The sequence below is a fragment of the Ranitomeya variabilis genome, chromosome 5 (assembly GCF_051348905.1).
Source record: "Ranitomeya variabilis isolate aRanVar5 chromosome 5, aRanVar5.hap1, whole genome shotgun sequence".
Classification (NCBI taxonomy): domain Eukaryota; kingdom Metazoa; phylum Chordata; class Amphibia; order Anura; family Dendrobatidae; genus Ranitomeya; species Ranitomeya variabilis.
The window spans coordinates 31,867,760-31,884,286 of NC_135236.1; the positions used below are offsets into that span (position 1 = coordinate 31,867,760).

At 46.8% G+C, this 16,527-nt stretch overlaps 1 protein-coding gene and 1 long non-coding RNA gene across 2 annotated transcripts in view; one reads left to right on the forward strand and one right to left on the reverse strand.

Annotated features, from left to right (window-relative positions):
• Window positions 1-16,527, forward strand: part of EFNB3 (ephrin B3) — a 110,913-nt gene that overhangs the window by 67,096 nt on the left and 27,290 nt on the right. The gene's annotated exons all lie outside the window — the stretch shown is intronic.
• LOC143774251 (uncharacterized) overlaps window positions 1-16,527 on the reverse strand; it is a 129,850-nt gene that overhangs the window by 885 nt on the left and 112,438 nt on the right. The window lies entirely within an intron of this gene.

Here is a 16,527-nt window from a genome sequence, read left to right on the forward strand (position 1 = left end):
CTTGAAAAAGAGGTTGTTGAGGCTCAGGAGGACGCCCCTGTTGCTTGTCCGTTAGGTAAGCTGTTTGTGCCAGTCTTTGTCTGAGAGTTCTTAGTGAACTTCATGATTTGGTCATGACCGGACATCCTGGTAATAAAGCCACCACTGGTGGCCAGGGGTTCATCAGGATTTTCGGGAGTATGTTGCCACCTGCAGTGTCTGCGCGCAGGGCCGGACTGGCCATCGGGCACTTCTGGCAAATGCCAGAAGGGCCGGTGCCAGTAGTGGGCCGCTCGATCCGCCTCCCTCCCCCCCTCGCCGTCGCATTCAACTATACCGGCGTATAGACGCCGGTACAGTTGAATGCAATGATGGAGGAGAGAGCGTCTACAGACGCTCCCTCTCTCATCATTCCCCGCTCTGCCGCTGACACTGCGGGTGCGCGATGACGTCATATCATCGCGCACCTGCTGTGTCCCGGGCAGACTAGTGCAGCTGCTGAGACAGGAGCAGGAACCAGGAAGCAACGCTGGCAAGAGGAGAGGTGAGGAGAGTATTTGTTTTTTCTTTACTGGACTGCGGGCCATTCTCGGGGGGGGGGGGGGGGGGGGGTGGAGGAAGAGAAGAGATGCGGGCTGTGCTCTGTGCTGTATACTACTGTGTGGGCTGTGCTATATATAGTACTCTGTGGGCTGTGCTGTATATAGTGCTCTGTGGGCTGTGCTGTATATAGTGCTCTGTGGGCTGTGCTGTATATAGTACTCTGTGGGCTGTGCTGTATATAGTACTCTGTGGGCTGTGCTGTATATATTACTCTGTGGGCTGTGCTGTATATATATTACTCTGTGGGCTGTGCTGTATATATAGTTCTCTGTGGGCTGTGCTGTATTTAGTACTCTGTGGGCTGTGCTGTATATAGTGCTCTGTGGGCTGTGCTGTATATAGTACTCTGTGGGCTATGCTGTATATAGTGCTCTGTGGGCTGTGCTATATATAGTACTCTGTGGGCTGTGCTGTATATATTACTCTGTGGGCTGTGCTGTATATATATTACTCTGTGGGCTGTGCTGTATATATAGTTCTCTGTGGGCTGTGCTGTATTTAGTACTCTGTGGGCTGTGCTGTATATAGTGCTCTGTGGGCTGTGCTGTATATAGTACTCTGTGGGCTGTGCTGTATATAGTGCTCTGTGGGCTGTGCTGTATATAGTACTCTGTGGGCTGTGCTGTATATAGTACTCTGTGGGCTGTGCTGTATATAGTGCTCTGTGGGCTGTGCTGTATATAGTACTCTGTGGGCTGTGCTGTATATAGTTCTCTGTGGGCTGTGCTGTATATAGTACTCTGTGGGCTGTGCTATATATATTACTCTGTGGGCTGTGCTGTATATAGTGCTCTGTGGGCTGTGCTGTATATAGTACTCTGTGGGCTGTGCTGTATATAGTGCTCTGTGGGCTGTGCTGTATATAGTACTCTGTGGGCTGTGCTGTATATAGTGCTCTGTGGGCTGTGCTATATATAGTGCTCTGTGGGCTGTGCTATATATAGTTCTCTGTGGGCTGTGCTATATATAGTGCTCTGTGGGCTGTGCTGTATATAGTGCTCTGTAGGCTGTGCTGTATATAGTACTCTGTGGGCTGTGCTGTATATAGTACTCTGTGGGCTGTGCTGTATATAGTACTCTGTGGGCTGTGCTGTATATAGTACTCTGTGGGCTGTGCTGTATATAGTACTCTGTGGGCTGTGCTGTATATAGTACTCTGTGGGCTGTGCTGTATATAGTACTCTGTGGGCTGTGTTGTATATATTACTCTGGGCTGTGCTGTATATAGTGCTCTGTGGGCTGTGCTGTATATAGTGCTCTGTGGGCTGTGCTGTATATAGTACTCTGTGGGCTGTGCTGTATATAGTGCTCTGTGGGCTGTGCTGTATATATTACTCTGGGCTGTGCTGTATATAGTGCTCTGTGGGCTGTGCTGTATATATTACTATGTGGGCTGTGCTGTATATAGTACTCTGTGGGCTGTGCTGTATATAGTGCTCTGTGGGCTGTGCTGTATATAGTACTCTGTGGGCTGTGCTGTATATAGTACTCTGTGGGCTGTGCTGTATATATTACTTTGTGGGCTGTGCTGTATATAGTACTCTGTGGGCTGTGCTGTATATAGTGCTCTGTGGGCTGTGCTGTATATATTACTCTGGGCTGTGCTGTATATAGTGCTCTGTGGGCTGTGCTGTATATATTACTATGTGGGCTGTGCTGTATATAGTACTCTGTGGGCTGTGCTGTATATAGTGCTCTGTGGGCTGTGCTGTATATAGTACTCTGTGGGCTGTGCTGTATATAGTGCTCTGTGGGCTGTGCTGTATATAGTACTCTGTGGGCTGTGCTGTATATAGTACTCTGTGGGCTGTGCTGTATATAGTACTCTGTGGGCTGTGCTGTATATATTGCTCTGTGGGCTGTGCTGTATATAGTACTCTGTGGGCTGTGCTGTATATATTGCTCTGTGGGCTGTGCTGTATATAGTACTCTGTGGGCTGTGCTGTATATAGTACTCTGTGGGCTGTGCTGTATATATTACTTTGTGGGCTGTGCTGTATATAGTACTCTGTGGGCTGTGCTGTATATAGTGCTCTGTGGGCTGTGCTGTATATAGTACTCTGTGGGCTGTGCTGTATATAGTACTCTGTGGGCTGTGCTGTATATAGTACTCTGTGGGCTGTGCTGTATATAGTACTCTGTGGGCTGTGCTGTATATAGTACTCTGTGGGCTGTGCTGTATATAGTACTCTGTGGGCTGTGCTGTATATATTACTCTGTGGGCTGTGCTGTATATAGTGCTCTGTGGGCTGTGCTGTATATAGTGCTCTGTGGGCTGTGCTGTATATAGTACTCTGTGGGCTGTGCTGTATATAGTGCTCTGTGGGCTGTGCTGTATATAGTACTCTGTGGGCTGTGCTGTATATAGTGCTCTGTGGGCTGTGCTGTATATAGTGCTCTGTGGGCTGTGCTATATATAGTACTCTGTGGGCTGTGCTGTATATAGTGCTCTGTGGGCTGTGCTGTATATAGTGCTCTGTGGGCTGTGCTGTATATAGTGCTCTGTGGGCTGTGCTATATATAGTACTCTGTGGGCTGTGCTGTATATAGTACTCTGTGGGCTGTGCTATATATAGTGCTCTGTGGGCTGTGCTGTATATAGTGCTCTGTGGGCTGTGCTGTATATAGTGCTCAATGAGAAATAAAACACAAAACAAAGATATGCATAGCAATAGATGATATTTATCAATCAGATAATCCAGATTAAAATGCCATGCCAGGAAGACTAATGCATAAATGCGGGTAAGTCGCTATTAAATATGGAACAAGGAAGATATGGGTCAAAACAGACCCAGAAAACGACCAAAAAACCCAAATAAAGATGTATAAAAATCAGCTTTATTATTGCACAAAAATATATATACATATATAAAACATGCCATTAATAGGAAACAGGTGAGGCTCAATACCTCAGGATGTGCAAGGACACCACTGAAAGAGCATATAAGGGACGCACGGAGCCGGGATCAGAGTTTAACCCGTAGTTGTGCATGGTGGGCTGTGCTGTATATAGTGCTCTGTGGGCTGTGCTGTATATAGTACTCTGTGGGCTGTGCTGTATATAGTACTCTGTGGGCTGTGCTGTATATAGTGCTCTGTGGGCTGTGCTGTATATATTGCTCTGTGGGCTGTGCTGTATATAGTACTCTGTGGGCAGTGCTATATATATAGTACTCTGTGGGCTGTACTGTATATAGTACTCTGTGGGCTGTGCTGTATATATTGCTCTGTGGGCTGTGCTATATATAGTACTCTGTGGGCTGTGCTGTATATATTGCTCTGTGGGCTGTGCTATATATAGTACTCTGTGGGCAGTGCTATATATATAGTACTCTGTGGGCTGTGCTGTATATAGTACTCTGTGGGCTGTGCTGTATATAGTGCTCTGTGGGCTGTGCTGTATATATTGCTCTGTGGGCTGTGCTGTATATATTACTCTGTGGGCTGTGCTGTATATATTGCTCTGTGGGCTGTGCTGTATATAGTACTCTGTGGGCTGTGCTGTATATAGTGCTCTGTGGGCTGTGCTGTATATAGTACTCTGGGCTGTGCTGTATATAGTACTCTGTGGGCTGTGCTGTATATAGTGTAGCGCCCCCACTGCCGCAGGGCCGAGGGGTACCCGGTACCGGGCCTCTGAGTCTCTGCTCTGGGGTTGTCACGGTGGCTAGGCCCGGTCCGTGACCCTGCCGAGGGGCGTACAGTAATAGATGTGGATAGTGGTGGTGGTGCGGTGCAGTAAATAACGAGGACACCAGGTTGCAGTCTCTTTACCTCTTTACTGAAGATCTCTGGGTCCTCAGTCCGGAGTCCGGATGACCAGGCTGCGCAAGTCCGGCCGGTCCAATGGCACCTCCAGAGTTCTCTTAACAGGTGGAAATCTGCGCCTTCCTGCTAGCGCTATGTGTTGTGGTCCTTCCCTGCTGTGCTTACGGAAAGTCCCCACAACTGTTGTGTCCGTTTCTTAAGTTCCCTCACAACTCGATTAGATGATGTTCTGCTAATCCTCCGTCCCTCCCTGATGTTACGGTTAGGACGGCACCCGTATGACGGGTAGGCTCGGAGCTCTTCCGGGACCCTAGAGTCGCCCCTCTCCACAAGTTGCCCCCCAAAACTGCATAGGTGATTTGGGTGAGACAGCCCGCCTTAGACTGACTGTCCTGCCGTTGGTTTAGAGTATTGCTTGAAGCTGAATATTGTAATACTCCCTCGGCGTTCCGGCCGCCGGTTGTGCGCCTCAGTAGGATGTTGCCTCGGTGTCACAGCACGACTCCTACTGGTATTCTCCTTCTTGCTTTGATCTCGTTTCTCACTCAGCACAATATATCTCGCTTCCAATTATTCCTATTACTCTGGGCTGTGCTGTATATAGTGCTCTGTGGGCTGTGCTGTATATAGTGCTCTGTGGGCTGTGCTGTATATATTGCTCTGTGGGCTGTGCTGTATATATTACTCTGTGGGCTGTGCTGTATATAGTACTGTGTGGGCTGTGCTATATATAGTACTCTGTGGGCTGTGCTGTATATAGTGCTCTGTGGGCTGTGCTGTATATAGTACTCTGTGGGCTGTGCTGTATATAGTGCTCTGTGGGCTGTGCTGTATATATTGCTCTGTGGGCTGTGCTGTATATAGTACTCTGTGGGCTGTGCTGTATATAGTGCTCTGTGGGCTGTGCTGTAGATATTGCTCTGTGGGCTGTGCTGTATATAGTGCTCTGTGGGCTGTGCTGTATATAGTACTCTGTGGGCTGTGCTGTATATAGTACTCTGTGGGCTGTGCTGTATATAGTACTCTGTGGGCTGTGCTGTATATATTACTCTGGGCTGTGCTGAATATAGTACTCTGTGGGCTGTGCTGTATATAGTACTCTGTGGGCTGTGCTGTATATAGTGCTCTGTAGGCTGTGCTGTATATAGTGCTCTGTGGGCTGTGCTGTATATAGTGCTCTGTGGGCTGTGCTATATATAGTACTCTGTGGGCTGTGCTGTATATATTGCTCTGTGGGCTGTGCTGTATATAGTGCTCTGTGGGCTGTACTGTATATAGTGCTCTGTGGGCTGTGCTGTATATAGTACTCTGTGGGCTGTGCTGTATATAGTACTCTGTGGGCTGTGCTGTATATAGTACTCTGTGGGCTGTGCTGTATATAGTACTCTGTGGGCTGTGCTGTATATAGTACTCTGTGGGCTGTGCTGTATATAGTACTCTGTGGGCTGTGCTGTATATAGTACTCTAGGCTGTGCTGTATATAGTGCTCTGTGGGCTGTGCTGTATATATTGCTCTGTGGGCTGTGCTGTATGTATTACTATGTGGGCTGTTGTGAATTTGCTTTTTGCTCCCTCTAGTGGTTACTAGTTTTTTGACTCTGGTTTTTCTGTCATTCCTTTTATCTGCACCTGGGTCGTTAGTTAGGGGTGTTGCTATATAAGCTCCCTGGACCTTCAGTTCAATGCCTGACAACGTAGTTATCAGAGCTAGTCTGCTGTGCTCTTGTCTACTGATCCTGGTTCCAGTTATATCAGCTAAGTCTGCCTTTTGCTTTTTGCTATTTGTTTTGGTTTTGTATTTTTTGTCCAGCTTGTTCCAAATCTATATCCTGACCTTTGCTGGAAGCTCTAGGGGGGCTGGTGTTCTCCCCCCGGACCGTTAGACGGTTCGGGGGTTCTTGAATTTCCAGTGTGGATTTTGATAGGGTTTTTGTTGACCATATAAGTTACCTTTCTTTATTCTGCTATCAGTAAGCGGGCCTCTCTGTGCTAAACCTGGTTCATTTCTGTGTTTGTCATTTCCTCTTACCTAACCGTCATTATTTGTGGGGGGCTTCTATCCAGCTTTGGGGTCCCCTTCTCTGGAGGCAAGAAAGGTCTTTGTTTTCCTCTACTAGGGGTAGCTAGATTCTCCGGCTGGCGCGTGTCATCTAGAATCAACGTAGGAATGATCCCCGGCTACTTCTAGTGTTGGCGTTAGGAGTAGATATATGGTCAACCCAGTTACCACTGCCCTATGAGCTGGATTTTTGTACTCTGCAGACTTCCACGTTCCTCTGAGACCCTCGCCATTGGGGTCATAACAGTTTGCCAGGCCAGTATTAAATGTTTAATGCATTGCAGAAGAGGGATTATAAGAAAGAAGATTCTGAGTTTTTTTTTTTTTTTTTTTCTTCTTCCCCTTTACCTCAGAGTGGCTATGCTTGCTGCAGACATGAATGTCCAGACCTTGATTACAAGTGTGGACCAGCTGGCTACTCGTGTGCAGGGCATACAAGACTATGTTATCAGAAATCCTAGGTCAGAACCTAAAATACCGATTCCTGAACTGTTTTCCGGAGACAGGTTTAAGTTTAGGAATTTCGTGAATAATTGTAAATTGTTTTTGTCCCTGAGACCCTGTTCATCAGGAGATTCTGCTCAGCAAGTAAAAATTGTTATTTCGTTCTTACGGGGCGACCCTCAGGATTGGGCTTTTTCGCTGGCGCCAGGAGATCCGGCATTGGCTGATCTTGATGCGTTTTTTCTGGCGCTCGGTTTACTTTATGAGGAACCCAATCTTGAGATTCAGGCAGAAAAGGCCTTGCTGGCTATGTCTCAGGGGCAGGACGAGGCTGAAGTGTATTGCCAAAAATTTCGGAAATGGTCCGTGCTGACACATTGGAACGAGTGTGCACTGGCCGCTAATTTTAGAAATGGCCTTTCTGAAGCCATTAAGAATGTTATGGTGGGTTTTCCCATTCCCACAGGTCTGAATGATACTATGGCACTGGCTATTCAAATTGACCGGCGGTTGCGGGAGCGCAAAACCGCAAATTCCCTCATGGTGTTGTCTGAACAGACACCTGATTTAATGCAATGTGATAGAATCCTGACTAGAAATGAGCGGAAAATTCATAGACGCCGGAATGGCTTGTGCTACTACTGTGGTGATTCTACACATGTTATCTCAGCATGCTCTAAACGTATAGCTAAGGTTGTTAGTCCTGTCACCGTTGGTAATTTGCAACCTAAATTTATTCTGTCTGTAACTTTGATTTGCTCACTGTCATCTTATCCTGTCATGGCGTTTGTAGATTCAGGTGCTGCCCTGAGTCTCATGGATCTCTCATTTGCTAAGCGCTGTGGTTTTACTCTTGAACCATTAGAAAATCCTATCCCTCTTAGGGGTATTGATGCTACACCATTGGCAGCAAATAAACCGCAGTATTGGACACAGGTTACCATGTGCATGACTCCTGAACACCGCGAGGTGATACGTTTCCTGGTTTTACATAAAATGCATGATTTGGTTGTTTTAGGGCTGCCATGGTTACAGACCCATAATCCAGTCCTGGACTGGAAGGCTATGTCAGTCTCAAGTTGGGGCTGTCGTGGTATTCATGGGGATTCCCTGCCTGTGTCTATTGCTTCTTCTACGCCTTCGGACGTTCCGGAGTATTTGTCTGATTATCAGGATGTCTTCAGTGAGTCTGAGTCCAGTGCACTGCCTCCTCATAGGGACTGTGACTGTGCTATAGATTTGATCCCAGGCAGTAAATTTCCTAAGGGAAGACTGTTTAATCTGTCGGTACCTGAACATACCGCTATGCGTTCATATATCAAGGAGTCTCTGGAGAAAGGACATATTCGTCCGTCTTCTTCCCCTCTTGGTGCGGGATTCTTTTTTGTGGCAAAAAAGGACGGATCTTTGAGACCTTGTATTGATTATCGGCTTTTAAATAAGATCACTGTCAAATTTCAGTATCCTTTACCGCTGTTGTCTGACTTGTTTGCCCGGATTAAGGGTGCCAAGTGGTTCACCAAGATAGACCTTCGTGGTGCGTACAACCTTGTGCGCATTAAGCAAGGTGATGAATGGAAAACCGCATTCAATACGCCCGAAGGTCATTTTGAGTACTTGGTGATGCCTTTTGGGCTCTCCAATGCGCCTTCAGTTTTTCAGTCCTTTATGCATGACATTTTCCGGAAGTATCTGGATAAATTTTTGATTGTTTATCTGGATGATATTTTGTTTTTTTCTGATAATTGGGATTCGCATGTGGAGCAGGTCAGGTTGGTCTTTAAAATTTTGCGTGAAAATTCTTTGTTTGTCAAGGGCTCAAAGTGTCTCTTTGGTGTACAGAAGGTTCCCTTTTTGGGGTTCATTTTTTCCCCTTCTGCTGTGGAGATGGACCCAGTCAAGGTCCGAGCTATTCTTGATTGGACTCAGCCCTCGTCAGTTAAGAGTCTTCAGAAGTTCTTGGGCTTCGCTAACTTCTACCGTCGTTTTATCGCTAATTTTTCTAGCATTGTGAAACCTTTGACGGATATGACCAAGAAGGGCTCCGATGTAGCTAACTGGGCTCCTGCTGCCGTGGAGGCTTTCCAGGAGTTGAAACGCCGGTTTACTTCGGCGCCTGTTTTGTGCCAGCCTGACGTCTCACTTCCCTTTCAGGTTGAGGTGGATGCTTCGGAGATTGGGGCAGGGGCCGTTTTGTCGCAGAGAGGCCCTGGTTGCTCTGTTATGAAACCTTGTGCCTTTTTCTCTAGGAAGTTTTCGCCTGCCGAGCGAAATTATGATGTGGGCAATCGGGAGTTGTTGGCCATGAAATGGGCATTTGAGGAGTGGCGTCATTGGCTCGAGGGTGCTAAGCATCGTGTGGTGGTCTTGACTGATCACAAAAATCTGATGTATCTCGAGTCTGCTAAACGCCTTAATCCGAGACAGGCCCGCTGGTCATTGTTTTTCTCCCGCTTTGATTTTGTTGTCTCGTATTTACCAGGTTCAAAGAATGTGAAGGCCGATGCTCTTTCTAGGAGCTTTGTGCCTGATGCTCCTGGAGTCGCTGATCCTGTTGGTATTCTTAAAGATGGAGTTATCTTGTCAGCTATTTCTCCGGATCTGCGACGTGTGTTGCAGAGATTTCAGGCTGATAGGCCTGAGTCTTGTCCACCTGACAGACTGTTTGTCCCGGATAAGTGGACCAGCAGAGTCATTTCCGAGGTTCATTCCTCGGTGTTGGCAGGTCACCCGGGAATTTTTGGCACCAGAGATCTGGTGGCCAGGTCCTTTTGGTGGCCTTCCTTGTCAAGGGATGTGCGGTCATTTGTGCAGTCCTGTGGGACTTGTGCTCGAGCTAAGCCTTGCTGTTCTCGTGCCAGCGGTTTGCTCTTGCCCTTGCCTGTCCCGAAGAGACCTTGGACACATATCTCCATGGATTTCATTTCTGATCTTCCGCTATCTCAGGGCATGTCCGTTATCTGGGTGATATGTGATCGCTTCTCCAAGATGGTCCATTTGGTTCCTTTGCCTAAGCTGCCTTCCTCTTCCGATCTGGTTCCTGTGTTTTTCCAGAACGTGGTTCGTTTGCACGGCATCCCTGAGAATATTGTGTCAGACAGAGGATCCCAGTTCGTTTCCAGGTTCTGGCGATCCTTTTGTAGTAGGATGGGCATTGATTTGTCGTTTTCGTCTGCTTTCCATCCTCAGACTAATGGACAGACGGAGCGAACCAATCAGACTTTGGAGGCTTATTTGAGGTGTTTTGTCTCTGCTGATCAGGACGATTGGGTGACATTCTTGCCGTTGGCTGAGTTTGCCCTTAATAATCGGGCTAGTTCCGCCACCTTGGTTTCGCCTTTTTTCTGCAACTCTGGTTTCCATCCTCGCTTTTCTTTGGGTCATGTGGAGCCTTCTGACTGTCCTGGGGTGGATTCTGTGGTGGATAGGTTGCAGCAGATCTGGAATCATGTGGTGGACAACTTGAAGTTGTCACAGGAGAAGGCTCAGCGCTTTGCCAACCGCCGCCGCGGTGTGGGTCCCCGACTACGCGTTGGGGATTTGGTATGACTTTCTTCCCGCTTTGTTCCTATGAAGGTCTCCTCTCCCAAATTTAAACCTCGTTTTATTGGGCCTTACAAGATATTGGAAATCCTTAATCCTGGATCTTCCTGTGTCGTTTGCTATTCACAATGTATTTCATAGGTCCTTGTTGCGGCGGTACATTGTGCCTGTAGTTCCTTCTGCTGAGCCTCCTGCTCCGGTGTTGGTTGAGGGCGAGTTGGAGTACGTGGTGGAGAAGATCTTGGATTCTCGCCTCTCCAGGCGGAGGCTTCAGTACCTGGTCAAGTGGAAGGGCTATGGTCAGGAGGATAATTCCTGGGTGGTCGCCTCTGATGTTCATGCGGCCGATTTAGTTCGTGCCTTTCATGCCGCTCATCCTGATCGCCCTGGTGGTCGTGGTGAGGGTTCAGTGACCCCTCACTAAGGGGGGGGTACTGTTGTGAATTTGCTTTTTGCTCCCTCTAGTGGTTACTAGTTTTTTGACTCTGGTTTTTCTGTCATTCCTTTTATCCGCACCTGGGTCGTTAGTTAGGGGTGTTGCTATATAAGCTCCCTGGACCTTCAGTTCAATGCCTGGCAACGTAGTTATCAGAGCTAGTCTGCTGTGCTCTTGTCTACTGATCCTGGTTCCAGTTATATCAGCTAAGTCTGCCTTTTGCTTTTTGCTATTTGTTTTGGTTTTGTATTTTTTGTCCAGCTTGTTCCAAATCTATATCCTGACCTTTGCTGGAAGCTCTAGGGGGGCTGGTGTTCTCCCCCCGGACCGTTAGACGGTTCGGGGGTTCTTGAATTTCCAGTGTGGATTTTGATAGGGTTTTTGTTGACCATATAAGTTACCTTTCTTTATTCTGCTATCAGTAAGCGGGCCTCTCTGTGCTAAACCTGGTTCATTTCTGTGTTTGTCATTTCCTCTTACCTAACCGTCATTATTTGTGGGGGGCTTCTATCCAGCTTTGGGGTCCCCTTCTCTGGAGGCAAGAAAGGTCTTTGTTTTCCTCTACTAGGGGTAGCTAGATTCTCCGGCTGGCGCGTGTCATCTAGAATCAACGTAGGAATGATCCCCGGCTACTTCTAGTGTTGGCGTTAGGAGTAGATATATGGTCAACCCAGTTACCACTGCCCTATGAGCTGGATTTTTGTACTCTGCAGACTTCCACGTTCCTCTGAGACCCTCGCCATTGGGGTCATAACAGTGGGCTGTGCTGTATATAGTGCTCTGTGGGCTGTGCTGTATATATTACTCTGTGGGCTGTGCTGTATATAGTACTCTGTGGGCTGTGCTGTATATAGTACTCTGTGGGCTGTGCTGTATATAGTACTCTAGGCTGTGCTGTATATAGTGCTCTGTGGGCTGTGCTGTATATATTGTTCTGTGGGCTGTGCTGTATATAGTACTCTGTGGGCTGTGCTGTATATAGTACTCTGTGGGCTGTGCTGTATATAGTGCTCTGTGGGCTGTGCTGTATATATTACTCTGTGGGCTGTGCTGTATATATTACTCTGTGGGCTGTGCTGTATATATTACTATGTGGGCTGTGCTGTATATAGTACTCTGTGGGCTGTGCTGTATATAGTACTCTGTGGGCTGTGCTGTATATATTGCTCTGTGGGCTGTGCTGTATATATTGCTCTGTGGGCTGTGCTGTATATAGTACTCTGTGGGCTGTGCTATATATAGTACTCTGTGGGCTGTGCTGTATATAGTGCTCTGTGGGCTGTGCTGTATATAGTACTCTGTGGGCTGTGCTGTATATAGTGCTCTGTGGGCTGTGCTGTATATATTGCTCTGTGGGCTGTGCTGTATATAGTACTCTGTGGGCTGTGCTGTATATAGTGCTCTGTGGGCTGTGCTGTAGATATTGCTCTGTGGGCTGTGCTGTATATAGTGCTCTGTGGGCTGTGCTGTATATAGTACTCTGTGGGCTGTGCTGTATATAGTACTCTGTGGGCTGTGCTGTATATAGTACTCTGTGGGCTGTGCTGTATATATTACTCTGGGCTGTGCTGAATATAGTACTCTGTGGGCTGTGCTGTATATAGTACTCTGTGGGCTGTGCTGTATATAGTGCTCTGTAGGCTGTGCTGTATATAGTGCTCTGTGGGCTGTGCTGTATATAGTGCTCTGTGGGCTGTGCTATATATAGTACTCTGTGGGCTGTGCTGTATATATTGCTCTGTGGGCTGTGCTGTATATAGTGCTCTGTGGGCTGTGCTGTATATAGTGCTCTGTGGGCTGTGCTATATATAGTGCTCTGTGGGCTGTGCTGTATATAGTGCTCTGTGGGCTGTGCTGTATATAGTGCTCTGTGGGCTGTGCTGTATATAGTGCTCTGTGGGCTGTGCTGTATATATTACTCTGTGAGCTGTGCTGTATATAGTGCTCTGTGGGCTGTGCTGTATATAGTGCTCTGTGGGCTGTGCTGTATATAGTACTCTGTGGGCTGTGCTGTATATAGTGCTCTGTGGGCTGTGCTGTATATAGTACTCTGTGGGCTGTGTTGTATATAGTACTCTGGGCTGTGCTTTATATAGTACTCTGTGGGCTGTGCTGTATATAGTACTCTGTGGGCTGTGCTGTATATAGTACTCTGGGCTGTGCTGTATATAGTACTCTGTGGGCTGTGCTGTATATAGTGCTCTGTGGGCTGTGCTGTATATTGTACTCTGTGGGCTGTGCTGTATATATTGGTCTGTGGGCTGTGCTGTATATAGTACTCTGTGGGCTGTGCTGTATATAGTACTCTGTGGGCTGTGCTGTATATAGTACTCTGTGGGCTGTGCTGTATATATTACTCTGTGAGCTGTGCTGTATATAGTGCTCTGTGGGCTGTGCTGTATATAGTACTCTGTGGGCTGTGCTGTATATAGTGCTCTGTGGGCAGTGCTATATATATAGTACTCTGTGGGCTGTGCTGTATATAGTGCTCTGTGGGCTGTGCTATATATAGTGCTCTGTGGGCTGTGCTGTATATAGTGCTCTGTGGGGGGCTGTGCTGTATATAGTGCTCCGTGGGCTGTGCTGTATACTACTGTTTGGTCTGTGCTGTATACTTCTACGTGGGCTGTGCTGTATACTACTGCGTGGTCTGTGCTGTATACTGCTGTGTGGGCTGTGTTATCTACTACACGCGCTGTGCTATATTATGCAGGCTGTGCTATATACTATACGGTTTGTGCTATATACTATGCGGGCTTTGCTATATACTGTGGGGAGTATATTATATTCTATGGGGGAGGCCATGTTATGTACTATGTGGCTGTGTTATATACTATTGTGGGGTTATATTATATTCTATGGGGGAGGCTGTGTTATATACTATGGGGGGCTGCATTATATTCTATGGGGGGCTACATTATATATTATGGGGAGGTGGGCTGTATTATATTCCATGGGGGGTTACATTATACTCTGTGGGGTGGCTGCATTATACTCTGGGGTGGCTGCATTATACTATATGTGGGCTGCATTATACTGTATCAAGGACTATGGGGAATACGTTATACTATATGAAGAACTAAGGGGTGCATTATACTATGGGAAGTGAATTGTAGTACATGGATGACTATGGCGGTGCATTATACTATGTGGAGCACTATGAGGAGTGTATTATACTATGTGGAGGACTGAGCAGTGTATTTTAATATGGAGGACTATAGGAAGTGTATTATACTATATGGAGGACTGTGGAGCACATTATAATATATGGAGGACTATGGGGTGTATTTTACTAAACAAGTAAATTGCTGCATATTCAGATTGTTTTTGCTGGAACAAAAATCACTGTTCTCAGCAGCACATCGCGGGTGTAAACTGTAGATGTGCTGCTGATAACATGATACTGTATGGTGATCTGTTAGTGATCTATTAGTGATTGTTCTGTCCCATCATTATTCCTCAGTTGGTGGAAAGAGGCCGGGAAACAAGCGTTGAACAACTTCCGTATTGTCGATCAAACTCATTTAGCGGCCTGAACTCAGTGCATGTAAATACAACAGAAATTCTTTTGTGTGATGTGCAATATGTTAGCATTTGGGGCCCCATTTTAAACTTTACCTAGGGCCCCACTTTGCCTAAAACCGGCCCTGCCTACAAGTGTACAAAGATATTATACAGTCACCATGTGACAAGTGGGCCTGTGTAACTTCAAATGCCAGGGCTGAATTTTACTCCCAGTCCGGCCCTGTCTGCGCGTGTTCTAAGACCTCTCATACTCATCCGTCGGGGGCTCTACAACCATTGGAGATTTCCAGTAGACCGTGAACTCATTTATCAGTCATTTTTATCAGTGATCTACCTGTGTTGGCGGGGAATATTGTAATTTTGGTGATGGTTGACCGATTCAGTAAAATGTCACATTTTATTGCGCTACCAGCTTTACCTAACACCAAGACCTTGGCGCAAATGTTCATCAAGGAAATTCTAAAATTACATGGGATCACAACTGATATTGTTTCTGACCGGAAAGTGCAATTTATTTCCAATTTTTGGAAGGCGTTTTGCACCCGTTTGGGAATCCATCTGTCATTCTCTTCTGCATTTCACCTGTAGTCTAATGGGCAAACTGAATGGGTTAACCAGAATCTTGAGACTTATCTTGGGCGTGTTGTGTCTGAGAATCAGGAGGATTGGGTTATCACTTACCTATAGCTGAATTTGTGGTAAATAATCATTGTCATGAGTCTACTGGTAAGTCCCCATTCTTCGGGGCATACAGGTTTCACCATCTATTACATCCGAGAGGCAAGGGGTTACTGATAATTTGAGGAAGATGGGGTCCAAACATACAAGAGTATGGCTGATCTAAGACGTTTGGGGGGTCCGGACCTGTGTGTTGGTGACTTGGTGTGGTTGTTCTCAAGGAACATTAAGTTGAAGGTTCCATCTTGGAAACTGGGTCCCAGGTCTATCAGTCCGTATAAGATTTTAGCCATCATCAACCCTGTAGCATTCCGCCTTACTTTGCCACTCACCTTTAGTGTCCATATTGGGTTTCAACGATCTCTTCTAAAAAAAATACGTTGCTTCCTCTGTATCATCACTGCTACCGCCATCTCCAGTCATTGTGGATGTAAACTTAGAATCATGGATTCTCGTTTAGTTCGTCAGTCGCTTCAGTATCTGGTACATTGGAGGGGGTACCGTCCTGAGGAGAGGATGTGGCTACCAGCATTTGACGTCCATGAGGCAGGACTGATCCAGTCTTTTCATGTGGCACACCCTGATAAACCAGGTTCTGAGGTCCCAGAGGTCCCTCGTAGATGGGTGGGTACTGTCACGCGGTTACCGCGACAGAGAGGAGCCAGAAGACCGCTACATCCGATTGCTCCAACTCCTGCGCTGAATAAAAGCACTTCGCCTTTTTTTTTTTAAATGGTGTAAATTTCTCTTGGCAGTACAGGGGTTAATCGACCATGTTGGGAGTTCTGGGAGCTAAGGCTCTCAGCTGAGCACAGTTAGCCGCTCCTATCCCCTATATATTCTGGGTCCTGACTGACACACATTGTCAGTGCTAGCTTATGCAGCATGGCTGGGAGGATAGGAGTTTATGGTTATATGAGAATGAGTTTGGTGGATTTATCTGTGACTGTTGTTTGGTTTTGTAAGTGTGATAATTCCCTTCCGTCCTCCTACTTTGTTTTTTTCTTCATCCTCCACTCCCCGGTGCATTCCTCTGTTATATGTGTGAGTATATTTGTATGTTTGGTATTTTTCCGTTACCCCTGTTCATGTTACCTTGTTAGTCTGGTTGGTGTACTACAGTGCATAACTACTCCCCTTTTCCCTGGGTGGAGGAAGGGTACAGACGGAGGGCGGATTTAGGAGATATGGTAAGGTATGTGGCCCCGGCATCTTCACCTTCAGAAGTAACCTGGGGAACAGGGAAAGCTAGGGCTCCCCCTAGGGTTAGGGACAGAAAAGCAGCCCCTGGTCCCAGGTCACCTGACAACAGAGTCGTGACAGTAGTATTATACACTGTAGTATTATAGACTACACTGTTATACACTGTCAGTACAGGGGGGGCTCCGGGGGTACATGTACATGGCCTATGGTCAGAAAATGGTGCTATAGTCCAGGCCACGGCCAGATGTTACCCTGTCATCCCATCCTTTGTCTTGTCCTCTTCCTTTAT